At 43.6% G+C, this 21,981-nt stretch overlaps 1 protein-coding gene and 1 pseudogene across 3 annotated transcripts in view; both read right to left on the bottom strand.

The window, feature by feature from the left end:
- Positions 1–21,981, bottom strand: part of LOC126092022 (fatty acid 2-hydroxylase) — a 622,506-nt gene that overhangs the window by 280,386 nt on the left and 320,139 nt on the right. The window lies entirely within an intron of this gene.
- Positions 1,338–1,455, bottom strand: LOC126093827 (5S ribosomal RNA; annotated as a pseudogene).

Raw genomic sequence — 21,981 nt, 5'->3', positions numbered from 1 at the left:
CGTGGCAAACGACACGCTTCACAACTACACACCATCGGGCTGTTTGTAAATGATTACAGTCCCAGATAGAACGGTTACTGGAGCGCTTTGCTGTTTTCCATGTTTAGCGTAGCTATCAGGTTTGGTGGGCTATATGAGGGACATGAACAGCCTCAGATATTGAGGATCACTGTGAAGGACATGCCGAAGCCTCGTGTGAGACACCATTATCAGCGCCTGACAGAGTTTGAAAGGGCCTCATCATGGGTCTATCTGGGCACCTGACCGATTCGCGCACCATCCAGATTTGTGAGACATTTCAGTATTACAGTGGCCCGATGTAGGAATACAATTGAATGTGAGGGCAAGCACACACGTTGTCAAGGTTCTGACCGATTACATGTGACCACCATAAGGGAGGACCCCCGTATTGTGCACCAGGCACATCGTAACCCATTCACATTTGTGCCTAGCATCCAAGAACAAGTAATGAATTGCTTCCAACATTCTGAGTCATTCTGCACCATTGGTTGGAGATCAGCACCAGCCAAGCTAGGCAATTGCCTTTCGTTGCATTGGCTGTCATTAGCACCAAAATACAAACGGCTACCGCACTCTGTCACAAGTAAGCGTAGACTACGGTAGCTTTCCTGTTAGCGTAGGTCAGTTAAGATCGTAACCGCGTTACCTGAACGTTAGGTATGTTGCATACCTAATGGGCGTTACCTCGTTTGGATCGCTTTGTTTCTGTATTTACTAGATTGCTCTTTCAACTGGAGGTGGTAAACCATGTGGAGAGTCATTGAGGATCTATAAAGGACCACGTTATCTCCGGAACATTTGTACTATGTAGTTATCCTACGAACTGTTTCTTAAAAATAAATAGTATTTACAGCAGAATTGAAATTCTAAAATAGATTTATCACATTGCGCTAGCAAACGCAAATTACTCAAAAAAATGCAAAATCTAAAAAAAAACATACAAAAAGACATATCAAACGCCGCTTCAATGCTTTTTCGAGATACAGAAAACACGTTTCTGTTATTCACAAACAAATTTTGCACTTATTAGCAATAAATAGAAATTCTTGCCTTTGATCATTATGAAGACCGTTATACTGAGTACAAAATAACAACAATAATTAGATTAAAAAAAAGCACTCCGTCTACAGGCCACAAGTGGCCTACCGGGACCATCCGATCGCCGTGTCATCCTCAGTGGACGATGCGGATAGGAGGGGCGTGGGGTCAGCACACCGCTCTCCCGGTCGTTATAATGGTATTCTTGACCGAAGCCGCTACTATTCGGTCGAGTAGCTCCTCAATTGGCATCACAAGGCTGAGTGCACCCCGAAAAATGGCAACAGCGCATGGTGGCCTGGATGGTCACCCTTCCAAGTGCCGACCACGCCCGACGGCGCTTAACTTCGGTGATCTCACGGGAACCGGTGTATCCACTGCGGCGAGGCCGTTGCCAGTAATTAGATGAAACTCATTCTAATCTGTTGTGGCACGGTGGTGCAGCAACCATTTATTGTGATTAATGTTAAAAGACAGTCCTAGATTGCAGAATGCTCTTATTCGCTAAAAAACAAGAGCATTGTGCAACCTAGGACTGTCTTCTAATGTTAATAACTCCAAAAGTTTTTTTATTTTTATGCAGGTAAACTGTACTTGCATCAAAATAACTGCTTTGGTTACATTATAGCGTAGGAGATAGCCGATTCATTAATTTTTATTGCTTATAAAACGCAATTCAAATTTTGTAAGGATATAAAATACACAATGGACTGACGATGAAAGATGTATGGTTCTAATTATGCGCAAAAAAAGCAGACAAACAGAGAAACAAAGAAAAATTGCCGGGCTGTGTGTCCGAGCGGTTCTAGGCGCTTCAGTCTGGAACCGCGTGACTGCTACGGTCGCAGGTTCGAATCCTGCGTCGGGCATTGATGTGTGTGATGCCCTTATGTTAGTTAGGTTTAAGTAGTTCTAAGTCCTAGAGGACTGATGACGTCAGATATTAAGTCCCATAGTGCTCTGAGCCATTTGAACCATTTAAAAGAAAAGTCGTTGGCTACCGAACAATAGTTTTGGCAAAGCGCAACTCTAGTTCTGGCTCACCAGTGTAAACCAATAAGTATAGCCTGCAAGCCAGTGTATATTGCATGACGGAGCGTACTTCATACCACTATCACCGACTTTTAATTCTTCTCTATTCGAGTACGGGGTAAGGATACAGTTATTGTCTCTACGCAACCGTACGGGACGTAATCTCTCTTACACCATTATCATAACTCTGACGCGAGATATACATCTGTACCTGTACTTCTGCAAGCCATTGCGAGAAGCGTGGCAGAGGGTTGTAGTACGTTTTAGGGTTTCTTGCCGCTTCATTCACGTATGGAGTGTGGAAAGAATATATTAATGCTTCCGCAGTGAGTTTATTCTTATGTAAGTTCGTTTGCTTCAACTGTCAGTGTCAATTTGAAAAAAATCGTTTAGGGTATTAGGCGGCGTCATTATGAAACATTAAAAGTTTTAGAATTCTGACATTTCGACCGACTCTGCAGCGGTACTCTGCAGAGCGAATAACTGCTGGATTCTGGGCAAGGTCGCAGTGGATACACCGGTTCCCGTCAGATCACTGAAGTTAAGCGCTGTCGGGCGTGGCCGGCACTAGGATGGGTGACCATCCGGGCCGCCATGCGCTGTTGCCATTTTTCGTGGTGCACTCAGCCTCGTGACGCCAATTGAAGACCTACTCGACCGAAGAATAGCGGCTCCGGTCAAAGAAAACCATCATAACTACCGGGGGAGCGGTGTGCTGACCACACGCCCCTCCTATCCGCATCTTCAAATGAGGATGACACGGCGGTCGGATGGTCCCGATGGGCCACTTGTGGCCTGAAGACGGAGTGCACTTGGCAAGGTCTTCCCCTACACAGGGTGAACATTAATAAAACCGAAAAACTGCAGGGAGGGATTCCAGACTGGAAATAGCGGAACCTGTGTCCGGAAATGCATCGTTGCCACGGTAGATGGCGCTGACGAATGAAAGTGCCTCTGACAACGTGCGGTGTGTTCTTTGGGTGTTACAGGCTGTGTGAATGACGCAGCGAACTGTAAGCATCACAATGGTCCGGTATTCATGTCGGGAACAAGCCGAGATGGTGTTTGTGTACGGCCAAGCAGATGGAAACAGTCGAGAGGCAGCACAGCTACACCAAAACAAGTACCTTCAAGGATACCAACCACGTCATACAACATTTCAAGACCTCTTTGGTTGGTTGTGTGATCGTGGGTTCTTTCAGACAGACGAACGTGCAGAGAGGTGGTTTTTGCAATCACAATTATGGGATTTTTATCATCAGTCCTCTCTACCGACTGTAAAAAATGGTTCAAATGGCTCTGAGCACTATGGGACTTACATCTCTGGTCATCAGTCCCCTAGAACTTAGAACTACTTAAACCTAACTAACCTAAGGACATCACACACATCCATGCCCGAGGAAGGGTTTGAACCTGCGACCGTAGCAGTCGCGCGGTTCCACACTGAAGCGCCTAGAACCGCTCGGCCACCAACGGCCGGCTCCGACTGTAAAGAAATTGCTTTCCCCGAAAGTTTATAATATTTTTTTCTTTCGTGCATTACCTTGTCATAGTAAGTATATATCATTTATTTCAACTATTCTTTATTTGTTAATATGTCACATTGTTTCTTCATTTATTTTGCTACTGTTTTATATTTTATATTGTACGAATATGAATGTTCTGGTTTTATACGCTTTGTAAATCTTTGGTTAGGCTAGGAGAAGTACTGTGTCAGAGAGAGGGAGAGAGCGAACGACTATCGATAGAGAGGATGCGAGTTGTTGTGGTATCGTGGCCGGTTCGCGGGTGGAGAAACGTTGAAAAGTTCGGCGTGAAAGACGGTGATACGTGGAGGAACAATTAATTACAGTGCGTCCGATGTGTTAATAGGAGATCGTGCATTATTAAGTGATCAGTAAAACCTGAAAAGTATATCGAGTGTTTGCGGTGACGATTTTACATACTGTGTGAACTTGTGACAATTAGCTGTGAGCCAGACACCATTGTCGTGTGGAGGCAGTAACTGTTAGAATTGCGTGAAAGTGGAACAAACCAAAAATGTTAAGTAAAAGAACAGTGCTGTGATTTGATCATGAAACATTTATTATATCGTCCAAACTGTCTTAAAGACGACGACGTAAATTGAACTGATGTTTAACGGACTGCTATAGTGATAAACTTATGTGACTGTTTTCCCGTGGCAACACGGTGAAAGAACTGTGCGAAGTATTGGCATTAACTGGCTATATATCGTAAATACTAAAGACATTGCATAATTCCGGCCTACCCGCACAGCGTGATTAATAAACTTTTAATAATAAAACGTCGCGCGCGTAACGACAACGCACACACTGGAACTATTATTATCGCGCCAGTGCTGCCAGCTGATTCGACTACAACGGAGACGTGGACCACCGCCGTAACTGGAATATTAATGAAACTGGAGGATCCATCATTATCTTCACGCCACGAACCAGGATTCACTTCACACATCGTCCGCGCGGACCACCGCTGACGTCATCGCACTGCCTGCAGCAACAGTTAAGACAAAAAATGGCTCTGAGCACTATGAACAGTGAAGACATTAAAAGAAAATTATTACGCTCTCTCTCATTTCAAAATTAAAGACAACTGTAGTTAAATTATCTATTTTAAAAATACTGTCACAATATCAAGGTTCAATTTTGTTTAGTTCCAATAAATATTCTTTCCAATATTTCGTCTTGTTGATAGTGTTGAAAACCCGCCAAATTAAAGTTCAATTAATAATTTTCTTTCAAAATTCTTCTCAGACATTTTGCTGCTCATCATAATTTTATTTTAATGTTTGTGTGTAACTTCTTTTGGAGGGAGCATATATTTTATTTTTTGTGCAGTAAAATTAGCTACCATAAAATTACGTGTATTACCAGCTGATGCTGTCCACCATTACTGCTTGAAAACTAACCAATAGTATTTTGAACCTATTTTCTCATTGGCCGTCAGTTTCAAAACAAAATTACGTATTTCGTGGGCATCTAGCAGATGCGCGATGTCTATGTAGGCCCCTACAATAATTTATTTCTTTACTTTTGCAGGTTTCCTGGAATTATATTGACTTTAATTGTTCATTTGGCCCCCATTAAAGTGATTTATCGCATCTGTATAATAATTGTACTGAATTACCTAATTTATTTTTTTTTTATTATGGAAACATTGGCATACCATATTTACATTAAAATTGACGTCTTATTCGCCCCACATAAGATTCTGCACGTTCTGACAAAGACTATGCAATTTTTTTTTCTTCGTCCATGACTGAAAGGGGTAGTCAGATTCCTTGTATAGGTCATGTTTTATTATTTGAAAGCTTTTTTTTCAGAAGTAGAGAAGCAGTTTCTTTACACGACGAAGCAACCTTTGTCACAACTGGCAGCATCGATCTTCATAATCGTCGTTTGTAGGCTACAGACAATCCTCGGGGAATGATTGAGGCGTCTCATCAACATCGGTTCAGCGTCAATGTGCGGGCAGCGATTCCTGGCGATAACATATCTGAACCGGTTATTATTCCACAATGCCTCGGCGGTGGACCGTACCTGGACTTTCTGCGGAATAGTCTGCCTCGGCTGCTTGAGAATGTGCATTTGGCAATACGACAGGTTATGCGGTTTGTGCCTGACAGAGCACCACCCCACTTTTACATTACAGTTCGACGACACCTCAACATTATCATCCCTGGACGTTGGATAAGACCTGGAGGCCCTGTGGCATGGCCAGCTAGATCACCGGGCTTAAACCCCAGGATTTTTTAGTTTTGGAGCCATCAGAAAAGCATTATGCTGAACCAGTTCTGATGTGCAGACACTTCAACAGCATGTTCACGCCGGCCGGAGTGGCCGAGCGGTTCTAGGCGCTTCAGTCTGGAACCGCGTAACCGCTATGGTCGCAGGTTCGAATCCTGCCTCGGGCATGGATGTGTGTGATGTCCTTAGGTTAGTTAGATTTACGTAGTTCTAAGTTCTAGGGGACTGATGACCTCAGATGTTTAAGTCCCCTAGTGCTCAGAGCAATTTTTATAGCGTGTTCACGACGCCTGTGACGCTTTTCGGAAAGAGAACAATACGTGCGAAAGAGTGTGGCAAGCCTTGATCCGAAGTGTGAACGCCTGCATTGCATCCCATGGAGGCCACTTTGAACATCTGTCGTGACGTGGATGCAGTGTAGCTCTGTATTGTGTTCCGGGATGAGTTTTTGTCGATGCACGCACACGGTCCATTTCTGGACACATGTTCATAGGACCTTTTTTGCTCCATTTCCAATGAGGAATCCGTTCCTGCGGTTTGTCAGTTTTATTAATTCTCACCCTGTGTATTGTCTTATTTCATTGTCAGGTGTCTACTGACGTCACGTTCTGGGATCGACAGTTTGAAGTAAAGATTGCTGTGGAGCAGTGGCTATACGGTGGGCTATTCAAATGGTTCAAATGCCTCTCAGCACTATGGTACTTAACTTCTAAGATCATCAGTCCCCTAGAACTTAGAACTACTTAAACCTAACTAACCTAAGGACATCACACACATCCTTGCCCGAGGCAGGATTGGAACCTGGGACCATAGCGGTCGACCGGTTCCAGACTGTAGCGCCTAGAACCGCTCGGCCACCCCGGATGGCACGGTGGGCTATTACCTGCGCTACTGTGGCAGATGATTCGTAGACAACGGTTTACTGTCAGCCTGTACACGGGGGTTTTATTTTCCTGCAGCGAGATCTTGATGCCAGACGGCAGTTCTCTGGGCGCTTGATATGCTATTGAACCCGGCTCATGTGGAGTTTCTAGCTGGCGAACATACGCCACCAGATGGACTAGGATCGCTGGCAGCCAGGCTGACGGTAACTTGTGGCTATCCTCCCAGTTGAAGCTGTCATGGGGTTTAATTTCTTCGATGTGCGCCTGCTTGGATCAGTGGTCACGTGCTTACCTACCATAGAGCGCGCTCGAGTTAGATTCCCGTCGGGATGGAGATTTTCTCCGCTTGTGGTGTGTTGGATTGTCCTCCTCATCATGTCATCATTACCGACAAGCAAGCAGCCAAATGTGGCGTCGCCTGAAATGAGACTTGCAACCCGGCGGCGGAAATTCTCCGGATGGGATCTCCCAGCCATCAGTGCCACACGATCATCTAAAAGAAATGGTTCACATGGCTCTGAGCACTATGGGACTTAACATCTGAGGTCATCAGTCCCCTATATTTAAAACTACTTAAACTTAACTAACCTGCCCGAGGCAGGATTCGAACCTGCGACTGTAGGAGCAGCGCAGTTCTGGACCACGATTATCTCATTTCTTCGACAATCTCTCTTATATTATGCTGCTGTATCCATGGCTGCCGAGCAGGCCCTTGAAAACTAACAGATCGGCCACAGTCCCGGAAGAAGTGTTCAACTGTAGCTGATTTGCTGTGTTGCTCCAGTCGTACGTAGCGTTCCTACTCCATCATGCGAGCGCTAATCGGTCTCCCGGTTTCACCAACGTAGACTTCATCGCTTTCATATCGAAGTTCGTAGACAGCTGCAGTTTGAAGAGCCAGGTATAGGGGCTTGCGACCGCTCTGGAATACTGATTTAATTCCTCTACGGGGCAGCATCTTCCCAACAACGGCACTAAAGCTTCTCATCAAATGTTAGCGAGCAACAAGAAGACGTTCTCTTGATCCTTATCTTTGTATGTCTAATACTGTTCCGCGATCCCTACGGGAACGATAGGTACGAGGTCGTAGTATATTCCTAGACGCCTCACTTAATACTGGATTCGTAACTTTGCAGGAAGGTTTTGTAGTCAGTGTGTGTCTGAAAGTGTCAGCCATTTCAGTTTCATCAGCATCTCTGTGACATTCTCCTATGTGTCAAACAAATCATGACTATTCATACTGCCCTTTTTAAGCGATCAATACCCCCTGTTCTATTTGGACGGGGTCCTACATATTGGAGCAATATTCTATGATGAGTCGTAAGAGCGTTTTGAAGTTATCTTCCTTGTAAACTGATTCCCCGTGTCCTACACATTACCCAGTGGAAAAAGAAGGAAAAAGCCGCTGAAAGTGGTGCTCTGTCAGTCTCACTCCCCGTATATACACTACTGGCCATTAAAATTGCTACACCAAGAAGAAATGCAGATAATAAACGGGTATTCATTGGACAAATATGTTATACAAGAACTTACATGTGATTACATTTTCGCGCAATTTGGGTGCATATATCCTGAGAAATCAGTACCCAGAACAACCACCTCTGGCCGTAATAACGGCCTTGATACGCCTGGGCATTGAGTCAAACAGAGCTTGGATGGCGTGTACAGGTACAGCTGCCCATGCAGCTTCAACACGATACCACAGTTCATCAAGAGTAGTGACTGGCATATTGTGACGAGCCAGGTGCTCGGCCACCATTGACCAGACGTTTTCAGTTGGTGAGAGATCTGGAGAATGTGCTGGCCAGGGCAGCAGTTGAACATTTTCTGTATCCAGAAAGGCCCGCACACGACCTGCAATATGTGGTCGTGCATTATCCTGCTGAAATGTAGGATTTCGCAGGGATCGAATGAAGGTTAGAGCTACGGGTCGCAACACATCTGAAATGTAACGTCCACTGTTCAGTGCCGTCAATGCGAACAAGAGGTGACGGAGACGTGTAACCAATGGCAACCCATACCATCACGCCGTGTGATACGCCAGTATGGCGACAACGAATACACGTTTCCAATGTGCGTTCACCGCGATGTCGCCAAACACGGATGCGACCATCATGATGCTGTTAATAGAATCTGGATTCATCCGAAAAAATGACATTCTGCCATTCGTGCACCCACGTTCGTCGTTGAGTACACCATCGCAGGCGCTCCTGTCTCTGATGCAGCGTCAAGGGTAACCGTAGCCATGGTCACCGAGCTGATAGTCCGTGCTGCTGCAAACGTCGTGGAACTGTTCGTGCAGATGGTAGTTGTCTTGCAAACGTCCCCATCTGTTGACTCAAGGATCGAGACGTGGCTGCACGATCCGTTACAGGCATGCGGATAAGATGCCTGTCATCTCGACTGCTAGTGATACGAGGCCGTTGGGATCCAGCACCGCGTTCCGTATTACCCTCCTGAACCCACCGATTCCATATTCTGCTAACAGTCACTGGATCTAGACCAACGCGAGCAGCAATTTCGCGATAAGATAAACCGCACTCGCGATAGGCTACAATCCGACCTTTATCAAAGTGGGAAACGTGATGGTACGCATTTCTCCTCCTTACACGAGGCATCACAACAACGTTTCACCAGGCAACGCCGGTCAACTGCTGTTTGTGTATGAGAAATCGGTTGGAAACTTTCCTCATGTCAGCACGTTGTTGGTGTCGCCACCGGCGCCAACCTTGTGTGAAAGCTTTGAAAAGCTAATCATTTGCATATCATAGCATCTTCTTCCTGTCGGTTAAATTTCGCGTCTGTAGCACGTTATCTTCGTGATGTAGCAATTTTAATGACCAGTAGTGTGTGTATATATATACTAAGCGACTCCATAGACTGTGCATGCGTGGTGGAGGGTGCTTTTCTCTGTACCATACGTTGGGGTTACTTCCCTTTACACTGAGAGTGCTACTGATATTGTTTGCAGAGTAATTGGTGCACAACAGTGACACACTCCACGGCTCAGAATATATATTACTTTAGCATTAGTAAACGGCTGTACATTTAGGATAACGTGCTGCTTCCAGCTTTTCAGGATAGTTTCGGTGTAGTTGTATCAAATTTCCATTCGAAATCGTCGATGTGGCACTGAATCAAAAGTTTTTGGAAAATTTTGAGACCTCTGACATACACTGTGCAATGATTAGTGAAGTACGTACCCGCAGAAATCGTTCAAGAAATTCTATACCTCAAATTTTATTCTTCATCATACTTGCACTACTATACTCGTGGCTATGAACAGCACATTTATTCTCGTACCACTATCATAGGTCTTTTTCGGACAAATTATGAGATGCGTTTTCGTGGAGGTTGTGTGAGTTCCTTTAGTCGAGCTTCCCCAGGTAGTAAATTGTGATATGTTTTTTCGAATCAGCAGAGCGTGCCTTTCCGTGCGTTTGTCACAGCAGAGAGCTGAGCGGAAGCTTGCTTTGTTCATCGACTGGCACGTGTTCATAACTCGCACAAAGCAGTGAGGTCAGGGAGTAACGTCCCGTCGACATGCAGGTCACTAGAGGCCTCGCACTAGGTCACGCGAGGGAGCAGAGAGACGGACGAAATTGGCCGTAGCTCGTTGTGGGAGTGATTTAGTTACACCATTTTAAAGAAAGTAAGCTTATCCTCAACCATAGTGCTTTACTAGGTGTGGTTACGCCCTTGCCTCTTGCAGGCCTTTGATGTGACGTACTCAGCCGGGGATTTGTGGTTTAATATGTACTTGTAACCACTGTAGCTCGTGCGAAAATGAGCTTGTCCTTTTCGCACACGATATCGTGCGAGCCATGGATGATGGGCAAAAGGCAGATTCAATAGCCTTCCACATTTAGCGTTCTCTTAAGCGCAATAAGGGGACCAAACACTACCAGCGAAAAACACCTACATACCGTAATATAACCTCCCCTCTGCTTCTCTGCCGGCACTATATTGTGATGACAGGTAACGCCCTCCGTGCATTTGTCATACCCAAACCCTTCCGTCGGATTGTCACAAGGTATGAAGTTACTCATCGCTTCAGATCACTCGTTTCCAGCCATCCACAGTCCAGTTGCATCGCTCTTTACACCACTTCAAGTGTCGCTTTTTATTGACTACAGAAATACAGGGGATAGGCAAAATAATGTGAACAGTGGTAGTAATGGGATGGTTGTGCCTGACGGTCAACAACGCAGGTAAGGCACGTGTCGCGCTGGACTGTGCGTGTTCAGTACGGACTAGGCTTCTGTGCAGGTTGTTTACGAGAGTGCACATTTCGGATTTGCATTCAGAGGCAGAGGTCGACTTGCAATGGAAGACCTAACAGAGTTCCAAAGACGGCAGAGTGTGGGAGCCCGATTAACTGGAGCATCAGCAACCAGGACAGCCAACTTACTGAATGTCTCAAGAGTAACTGTTTCAACAGTCATGACTGCCTACACAAAACATGGAAAGACATCATCGTATAAATGTATTAGTGGGAGCAAATCAGAACTAAATGACAGAGAGCGTCGAACGCTGAAACGAATTGTGTCAAAACAATACAAATTACGGCGGCTGTAGTGGCTGCAGAGCTCGATAGCCATCTTCGAGACCCCTCATCTATTCACACTGTCCGCCGAGAACTCCATAAACCGAATATTCGTGGTCGAGATGCTATACCGAAACCATCAGTGACGACAACCAACGCAAAGAAGCGTAAAATATTGTGTCAGAAGCATAAATCCTGAACGGCTGGTCAATGCAAACACGTCCTATGGTCCGACGAGTCAACGTTTTTATTATTTCCAATGTCGGGCCGGCTTTACGTCTGGAGAACGCTAAAATAAGCCTACAATCCTGATTGCTTGATTCCAACGGTTAAGCACGGTGGTGGAAGAGTGATGGTGTTGACAGCCGTATCATGGTATTCTGCTGGTCCCATTATTACTGTCAAAGGCCGTGTTACGGCCGACAATCATGTGAATATTTAAGGGGGGGTAGGGCGTCAAACGGGCCACCTTGGAGCAGGAGAGGCATCACAGGACATTTAAATTTCCACTGTCTATACTTTTACAAATAAATTCATAAAACTTTGTCAGCATGACCAGGAAGGATTCAGAATTTACACTCACAGCAGTGGAAGTTCGAAAACATAACAAAATAAATTTTTTTTACATGTGAAATTTCATAGTTTTTTTCACTTACTAATGACTGCATTTGTTGCTATAGGTACACTTTTCTTCATAAGTAAGAGAGATTCTTCGATGAATTTTGCACAGCATACAAACCACACTCAAAGGTGTATGATGAAACTCTAGAATTTTACAAATCTATTAAGAACTGTGGAAAAATTGAGGCAATTAACAAGAAAATTTATGTTTTTTCTAAACATGAAGTTTAAAATGTAACAGCTCATTCGTTTTTTCATAAATTAAATAAATTCGAGAGTTTCGTACACCTGTAAGTATGGTTTGTATGCTGTGCAAAATTAATCGAAGAATCTCTCTAACTTATGAAGAAAGGTGTACCTATAGCAACAAATGCAGCGATTAGTAAGTGAAAGAATGATGAAATTTCACACGTAAAAAAAAATTATTTTGCTATGTTTTCGATCTTCCACTGCAATGACTGTGAATTCTGAATCCTTCCTGGTGATGCTGACAAAGTCTTATGAATTTATTTGTAAAAGTATAGACAGTGGAAATTAAAATGCCCTGTGATGCCTCTCCTGCTCCAAGTCGGCCCGTTTGACGTCCTACTCCCCTTAAGGTGATCAGGTGCACCCAATGATCAAATGTTGTTCCCCAACAATGATGCCACAGTTCAGGACGATAATGCACCCGTTCACACAGCCAGGACAGTAAAACCTTGGTATGAGGAACATGCAACTGAACTGCAGTGTCTTCCCTGGCCACCACAGTCCTCGGACTTGAACATTATCGAACCCTTGTGGGCGGTATTGGAGCTCAGACTCCGGAGCAGATTTCCGCCTACCTCGTCGTTGTTGTGGTCTTCAGTCCTGAGACTGGTTTGATGATACTCTATCCTGTGCAAGCTTCTTCATCTCCCAGTACTTACCACTACAGGAGTTAGAAGAGGTTCTGATCGAAGAGTGGCATAACACTCCACTGGAGACTATACAATCAATATATGCCAGTATTCCAAGAAAATCGCAGCTGTATTACGGGTAAATGGGGGTCCAACCCTTTATTAATAAACCGTTCCCAAGTAAGTTCAGGCGTTCACATTATTTTGCCTATCCCCTGTATGTGACTTATGAGGAGCTGCTCGAACATTGTATCCCACTTTTCTTAGCTCATTATGCACTTTCATTGTGCTGTTATGTTTGCTGGACAGCTGGTTGCACTTTGGACCTCACGAGTGATCTCTTCCGTGGATTTCATGCGATTTTTCTTTGCTGTTACCCTCCGCAGTGCTCCACATTCCCCATCCGTCAGGACATGAAGTCTCTCTGCTCTTGGTTTAGCTATAGTTGCTCCTTCGCGTTTCCACTCCACAAGCACATTATCAACAGTAGACATGAGCAGCTTTAGACGGGTTGAAATGTTCCTGGTGGATTTCTTATTCGGGTGACTTTACCTCGCCTGACCGACTCATTCTGCGGTTACTGCTTTGTGACAACACAGTACTCTGTGCCTCCTTTTATACTCGTGACATTTGGTGGCCAAATTCGCTTTACATACGGGCGACCGGATGCATCTACATCTACATACGTAGTCCCCAAGCCACCAGGTGGTGTGTGGCGGAGGGTACTTTGAGTACCTCTATCGGTTCTCGCTTCTATTACAGTCTCGTATTGTTCGTGGAAATAAATATTGTCAGTATGCCTCTGTGTGGGCTCTAATCTCTCTGATTTTATCCTCATGGTCTCTTCGCGGGATATACGTAGGAGGGAGCAATATACTGCTTGACACCTTGGTGAAGGTATGTTCTCGAAACTTCAACAAAAGCCCGTACCGAGCTACTGAGCGTCTCTCTTGCAGAGTCTTCCACTGGAGTTTATCTATCATCTCCGTAACGCTTTCGCGATTACTAAATGATCCTGTAACGAAGCTCGCTGCTCTCCGTTGGATCCTCTCTATCTCTTCTATCAACCCCATCTGGTTCGCCCACTGCTTGAATATTGCTCACAAGTGTACTGTAACCTACTTCCTTTGTTTTCGGATTGCATTTCCTTAGGATTCTTCCAATGAATCTCAGTCTGGCATCTGCTTTACCGACGATCAACTTTATATGGTCATTCCATTTTAATTCACTCCTAATGCCTACTCGCAGATAATTTATGGAATTAACTGCTTCCAGCTGCTGATCTGCTATATTGTAGCTAAATGATAAAGGATCTTTCTTTCTATGTATTCGCAGCACATTACACTTGTCTACATTGAGATTCAATTGCCATTTCCTGCACCATGCGTCAATTCGTTGCAGATCCTCCTGTTCATCAAATGGTATACTTCGGTATCTGTGGCGATCCGTGGTCTCCGGTGGCACGTTACAGAGTAATAACTTTATTACGGTTTATTCGGTTGACTACCAATATTACCGTCGTTTCTGTAACAATGTCTTCAGGACAGTGAAAAAAAACTTGAAAAACGTTATCACCAAAACGTAAAACATAAAACACAGAAAAATGAATTAACCCACAGATGAATTACACATTACACATTAAAGCATGGGTCACATTTCAGTGGTGTCGGTGGAGTCTATCAGCAGGAAGGGTTTCACTAGACACGGCCTGCACCTCAACAGGTATGGGAAGGGGAGGTTGGCAAAGCTTATAGGTGACAGCATAGGTGGGGTTGGTGGGATCACTCATGGGAAAATTCCTGCAGTAGTGGGTGTTAGAGCTGCACCTTTTTTAGGTTGAAGTCAACTGATAGGTATTCCTGCTTAAGGGAAGTCTCTCTAACAAGGGAATCACTTTTGACAAAGCTTAGGTATCCGAGTAATGAAGGAATTAGTATATTTCATCAAAATATACAAAGTATTAGAGATAAAGTTAGTGAACTGCTTATAGATGTTGACTCTGAAATTATTAATCAAAATATCCACGGGTATGCTGCCGGTCTATAGTGTCCAACGGGCACTGAAGTATTGTTCTATGTACGTTAGCCCAGTTCTCAGCCATATCTGTAACTTTTCCTTTATGAGTGGTCGGTTTCCTGACCGATTAAAGTACTCGGTAGTGAAGCCACTTTATAAAAAGGGAGACATTGATAATGTTGACAATTTTAGACCTATTTCTATGCCATCGGTGTTTGCTAAAGTTATCGAGAAGGTTGTATATACAAGGTTACTAGAGCATTTAAATTCACATAATTTGCTGTCAATTGTTCAGTTTGGTTTTAGAAATGGTTTAACAACTGAAAATGCTATATTCTCTTTTCTCTGTGAGGTTTTGGACTAATTAAATAAAAGGTTGCGAACGCTAAGTGTTTTCTTTGATTTAACCAAGGCTTTTGACTGTGTTGACCACAAAATATTACTGCAGAAGTTGGACGATTATGGAGTAAGGGGAGTTGCTTACAATTGGTTCGCCTCGTACTTTAAGAACAGAAAGCAGAGGGTAATTCTCCGCAATATTGAGAGTGGTAGTGATGTTCAGTCCCAATGGGGCTCTGTTAAGTGGGGCGTTCCCCAAGGGTCGGTGCTGGGGCCACTGCTGTTTCTTATTTATATAAATGATAAGCCTTCTAGTATTACAGGTGATTCAAAAATATTTCTGTTTGCTGATGACACCAGCTTGATAGTGAAGGATCTTGTGTGTAATATTGAAACAGTAACAAATAATGTAGTTCATGAAATAAGTTCGTGGCTTGTGGAAAATAATTTGATGCTAAATCACAGTAAGACTCAGTTTTTACAGTTTCTAACTCACAATTCAACAAGAACCGATATTTTGGTCAGACAGAATGGGCATATTATAAGCGAGACGGAACAGTTCAGATTCCTAGGCGTTCGGATAGATAGTAAGCTGTTGTGGAAAGCCCATGTCCAGGATCTTGTTCAGAAGCTAAATGCTGCTTTATTTACCATTAGAACAGTATCTGAAATAAATGACACTTCAACACGATAAGTAGTCTACTTCGCATATTTTCATACGCTTATGTCGTATGGTATTATTTTTTGGGGTAATTCTTCTGATTCAAAAAGGGTATTTTTGGCTCAAAAACTGGCTGTTCGAGCTATATGTGGTGTAAGTTCGAGAACCTCTTGTCGACCCCTATTCAAATCTGGGAATTCTGACATTGCCCTCACAGTATATATTTTCTTTAATGTCGTTTGTTGTTAGCAATATTAGCCTATTCCCAAGAGTTAGCAGCTTTCACTCAGTTAATACTAGGCAGAAATCAAATCTGCATGTAGAATGCACTTCCTTGACTCTTGTGCAGAAAGGAGTGCAGTATTCTGCTGCATCCATTTTCAATAAGCTACCACAAGAACTCAAAAATCTTAGCAGTAGCCCAAACTCTTTTAAGTCTAAACTGAAGAGTTTACTCATGGCTCACTCCTTCTATTCTGTCGAGGAGCTCCTGGAAGAGCTAAAAAATTAAGCAAATTCCAGTGTTACATTGTTGATTGTCTTCATTTAAACTTACGACTTGTCACCTGAATATGTTTTTTTATATTTCATTTTATCTGTTTCTAATATCGTGTTATAATTTCATGTATTGACTCGTTCCATGACTATGGAGACTTCTCCTTAATTTGGTCCCACGGAAAAATAAATAAATAAATTACTTTGGTGTGGTCGCCTTGGCTGTGGAAATCGCGCCATGATGGCTCTCTTATATTCGATTCAACTAACACTACAAAACAAACCCGAGACAGAACAGAACAGTAGGAACCTAATAAAGGAAGACTTCAGAGTGAAGGGTGAAGTGGGCATTATTGTTTTCAGCACTAAGTACCGAGAGTAAAAGGAACAAGTTTTTGTCCAGACAAGACACAAAATGCATATCGTCGACTGTTGCACTGTTGTGCAGATACGAGTGCAACAAAAATTATCTCCTCCAACCCCTTCCGCCTCTCTCTCTCTCTCTCTCTCTCTCTCTCTCTCTCTCTCTCTGTGTGTGTGTGTGTGTGTGTGTGTGTGTGTGTGTGTGTGTGTGTGTGCTTATCTCAAAGATGCACAAATTCTCCTTACAGCCTGCCTGCCCCCATCTCCGCCGCTACCATTATAGCAGCTCGACCTGCCGCAACGGAGACACGAGAGTACATGTGTACCGAAGCACAGTACTTAAAGCAGGCCAACTTGGGCTTCCGCAAGCCGGGAAAGTTCCACGGGACCCGTTCAGCCTGCGCTATCAATACAGCGTGACTAGCCAGGTACGTGTTTGCGTAGGTAATTTCACTGCAGCTTATATACTACAAAGGTGGGACCAGCAAACTGAACAAAATAATCTTAAGGGAGACTGAGGGGAGAAAAAGGTTCAGGGAATATATGCCAGTCACGAAACAGACCCCAAGTGCAGCAGGAAAAAATTCTGTACTTATGAAGCGCTTCAAATAAATCGGTAGGTGTCTCGCAGTGCAAACTGTATAAAATGTTACTAAACACTCATTCGGGAATTTCGAGTATGTTGCGACATGTTTATAAATTTGACCAAAATTTTCCTCATTCCATAAAAATGTCGAAAGAGGACACAGACTTGTGGTTGATAAAAGTGTGGAACTGTGTGCTAAGGACTTGAAGCGATTTAACAGTGCACAGGCGTTCTAAATTTAGGGCAAACATTGACTGAAATAGGGAAAAATATGGGTCAGTCGATATTAAGATCCACTTTTTGGTGGTAAGCAACGTACTACGAAAAAAACTTTTTCTTTCAGACATGTACTTCTTAGATTAGTATAATATGAAAAACGAACTTCAAGATTGCTTAAATGTATTTGGGAAATTTGCAATGACTATTTCAGCCACTTAGAATGAATTCAGGGACCTCGCAATACACATCTTGGAAAAAGTAATTAAAATTTGTATAACTGGGGTCATATTTGGCTGAAACACACGGTTACAGAAACTAGACTTCGAAAACCTGATTTCAGTTGGCGTTGCAGTATAACAGACATCTTCAGGTGCAAAGGACCTCGACTTTAGAGTTGATTCTTATTACTACACAAAACATTTTTAAAGGTGCACTGACGATAGCCGAAAAACGCCGAAGTTAGGAGAAAATCGTTCGTATCGAAATACATAAATAAGCCCTAAGTATGTCTGGAGAGAAAAAAAATGTCGAATGAAATTCACCATTTTGTGACCTACTGTGACCCAAACTTAATATGTGTTTCAAGGAGCCAAGTCTTGTTATACTCGGGTAAAAAAAGACTTTTCTTGAACTTCCGAAGCTATTCGTAACACTATAATGAAAGCGTGCAGAATAAACTACTAGATAAGCGTAGTGCTGTGGGAAAACGCGCAGGCAAGCGAGATTCCTGTTGCCGCTTCGGCTGGGCATAGTTTGGTTTGGATGGGAGTAAAGCACCCTGCCCTTTCTGCTGTTCTGCTCACACCGTGCGGAGACTTGCCTGCCTGCCTAACAGGCTACCATGGCCAGCTTAAAAGCAGAATGTGTACACATCTCGTGTACGTGGTGTGTGTGTGTGGGTTTTTGTGTTTGTGTGTGTTGGTTCCTTATACACATCGTTTTAAAAAGGTCCTGTGTTCCCTTACACCATGCGCGAACAAACCGACAAGAATATCTGCATCTACACACTACAAACCATTGTGAAGTGCATGACAAAGGGTTCTTCCCATTGCGCTATTTACTAGGGCTTCTTCCCGTTCGTTTTGGGTATGCAGTGCGGAAGGAGTGATTGCAAAAACGCCTATGTGCGAGCTGTAATTAGTCTAACCTTCTCTATATTGTCCCTACGAGAGCGGAACTCAGAACGTTGTTTTGGGTTGGTGCATAAGTTCGTAGCGTTTTCGTTTTGCATGGTGATATTGCGGCTACTATTGGTTTATTTATCAATTGTCTTCCTATATTTGTAGTGCACTGTTGCCATTTGGGTTGCATACAGTCATTTTGTCATTTGTAGATACTCAGTGGAGTTGTGGACGCTAGAAAATGGAGTGCCAAATGGAGAAATTGGAACATTTCTGATATATTCTTCTGTTTGTGTTCGATAGAGGCTTGACGGCAGCGGAGGCAGCCAGAAGCATTTGCGCCGTATATGGGGATAATATTAAATTACATTCAAGAAGAATGTAATAATTCCAATCCCAAAGAAAGCAGGTGTTGACAGATGTGAAAATCACCGAACTATCAGTTTATTAAGTCACAGCTGCAAAATACTAACGCGAATTCTTTACAGACGAATGGAAAAACTGGTAGAAGCCGACCTCGGGGACGATCAGTTTGGATTCCGTAGAAATGTTGGAACAAGTGAGGCAATACTGACCCTACGACTTATCTTAGAAAATAGATTAAGGAAAGGCAAACCTACGTTTCTAGCATTCGTAGACCTTGAGAAAGCTTTTGACAATGTTGACTGGAATACTCTCTTTCAAATTCTGAAGGTGGCAGTGGTAAAATACAGGGAGCGAAAGGCTATTTACAATTTGTACAGAAACCAGATGGCAGTTATAAGAGTCGAGGGACATGAAAGGGAAGCAGTGGTTGGGAAGGGAGTAAAAAAGGGTTGTAGCCTCTCCCCGATGTTATTCAATCTGAATATTGAGCAAGCAGTAAAGGAAACAAAAGAAAAATTCGGAGTAGGTATTAAAATCCATGGAGAAGAAATATAAACTTTGAGAGACAGCAAAGGACTTGGAAGAGCAGTTGAACGGAATGGACAGTGTCTTGAAAGGAGTATATAAGATGAACATCAACAAAAGGAAAACGAGGATAATGGAATGTAGTCGAATTAATTCGGGTGATGCTGAGGGAATTAGACTAGGAAATGAGACACTTAAAGTAGTAAAGGAGTATTGCTATTTGGGGAGCAAAATAACTGTTGATGGTCGAAGTAAAGAGAATATAAAATGTAGACTGGCAATGGCAGGGAAAGCGTTTCTGAAGAAGAGAAATTTGTTAACATCGAGTATAGATTTAAGTGTCAGGAAGTCGTTTCTGAAAGTATTTGTATGGAGTGTAGCCATGTATGGAAGTGAAACATGGACGATAAATAGTTTAGACAAGAAGAGAATAGAAGCTTTCGAAATGTGGTGTTACAGAAGAATGCTGAAGATTAGATGGGTAGATCACATAACTAATGAGGAGGTATTGAATAGAATTGGAGCGAAGAGAAATCTGTGGTACATCCTGACTAGAAGAAGGGATCGGTTGGTAGGACATATTCTGAGGCATGAAGGGATCACCAATTTAGCACTGGAGGGCAGCGTGGAGGGTAAAAATCGCAGAGGGAGACCAAGAGATGAATACACTAAGCAGATTCAGAAGGATGTAGGCTGCAGTAGGTAATGGGAGATGAAGAAGCTTGCAGAGGATAGAGTAGCATGGAGAGCTGCATCAAACCAGTCTCAGGACTGAAGACCACAACAACAACAACAATGGGGATAATGTTATTGGACAAAGTCCGGCAAGCTAATTGTTTTCTAGTTTTACGGAGGAGCGTTTTGACATTAGCAACTCTCGCGTTCAGGAAGAATTTCGGGGTTTGATGAAGATAGTTTAAACGCATTAATCGACAATGACGCACGTCAGAGTACTCGAGAACCGGTAAATGTAATGAACTGTGATCATTCTACCGTCGTGCAACATTTGCATGCAATGAGGATGGTTGAAAAATCGGCCGTATGGGTAACTCATGCTCTAAGCCAAAAGCAGAAAAATCAGCTTGCTCTTCATCAATTGGATCCTGAGCAACATTGACCATTACCATCCTGTCTCGTTACTGATAACGAGAAATGGTGTCTTTATGCTAACATGAGAAAAAGAAAGGAATGATTCAGTCCAAAGCAGCAGCTCCCCGTGGAAAGACCTGTACGCATCCGCAAAACATGATGCTATGCATCTGATGGAACAGCGGCAGGTTGGTGTTCTCCGTATTGCTTCCCCGAGGTGAAACCATCACTGCTCACATTTATTGTCAACAACTGAGATGTTTTGCAGACGCAGTCCAAGAAAAACGATCAGGAAGATTGCGTGAAGTGATGCCATTCCAGGGCGACGTCCAGCCGCATCCTGCTAGACTGACAGAAAACACAAGACAGCATCTGGGTTGGGAAGTCCTTCCGCACCCACCTCATTCACCTGATCTTGCGCCCTCAGATTTGCACGATGTTCGCTCTCTATCGAACAACCTTCGAGGAACTTCCTTTCCGGATGAAAATGCGCGCTGCAGAAGGCTCGACGAGTTCTTGGCCTCAAAACAGCGTTATTTCTGCAGTCGCGGAATCTAAAAGTTACCCCAGCGTTGGCAGACTGTTGTAAATAGTGAAGGAGAATATACGAGGCGTGTTTTCTAAGTAAGAACCGTTTTGAAATTAAAAAAAAAAGAATTGCTAAGATATCTCAATAATTTTATTTTTACATGAAAGCCTGTACCTTAATCTACTTTTCTACCTAATTTATGTCAATATTGAGGCACTTGTCATAACGTTGTACCAGTTTTTGAATACCCTCCTCATAGAAGTCTGCCGCCTGACTTGTTAACCACTGCACCGCCACTGTTTTGACTTCGTCATCGTCTTGAAGACGCTGACCGCCCAGGTGTTTCTTCAAGTGCAGGAACAGATGGTAGTCACTGGGCGCAAGATCGGGGCTGTACGGAGGATGATCTAGAGTTTCCCATCGAAAAGATGTCATGAGATCTTTGGTCCGATTCGCCACATGCGCACGGGCATTGTCTTGCAGCAAAACGATGCCCTTTCTCAACTTCCATGGACTGTTGCTTTGATTCTGGTGTGAGGTAGGCCACCCGTGTTTCATCGCCCGTAACAATTTGGCTTAAGAAATCATCACCGTCGTTGTAGTACCGCTCAGGGAAAGTCAATGCACTGTCTAAACGTTTGGGTTTGTGCACATCCGTCAACATTTTCGGTTCCCAACGTGCGCACAATTTTCGGTCATTCAAGTGCTCGGTCACAATCCCATACAAAACACTACGAGAAACATTAGGAAAGTCATCCCGCAGGGAGGAAATCGCAAAGCGTCTGTTTTCTCTCACCTTATGGTCCACTTCCTGCACCAAACTTTCGTTAACGACCGAAGGACGCCCACCCCGTTGTTCATCATGCACATTTGTGCGGCCATCTG

The sequence above is a fragment of the Schistocerca cancellata genome, chromosome 7 (genome assembly GCF_023864275.1).
Source record: "Schistocerca cancellata isolate TAMUIC-IGC-003103 chromosome 7, iqSchCanc2.1, whole genome shotgun sequence".
Taxonomy (NCBI): domain Eukaryota; kingdom Metazoa; phylum Arthropoda; class Insecta; order Orthoptera; family Acrididae; genus Schistocerca; species Schistocerca cancellata.
This window is presented reverse-complemented; position numbering and strand designations above follow the sequence as displayed.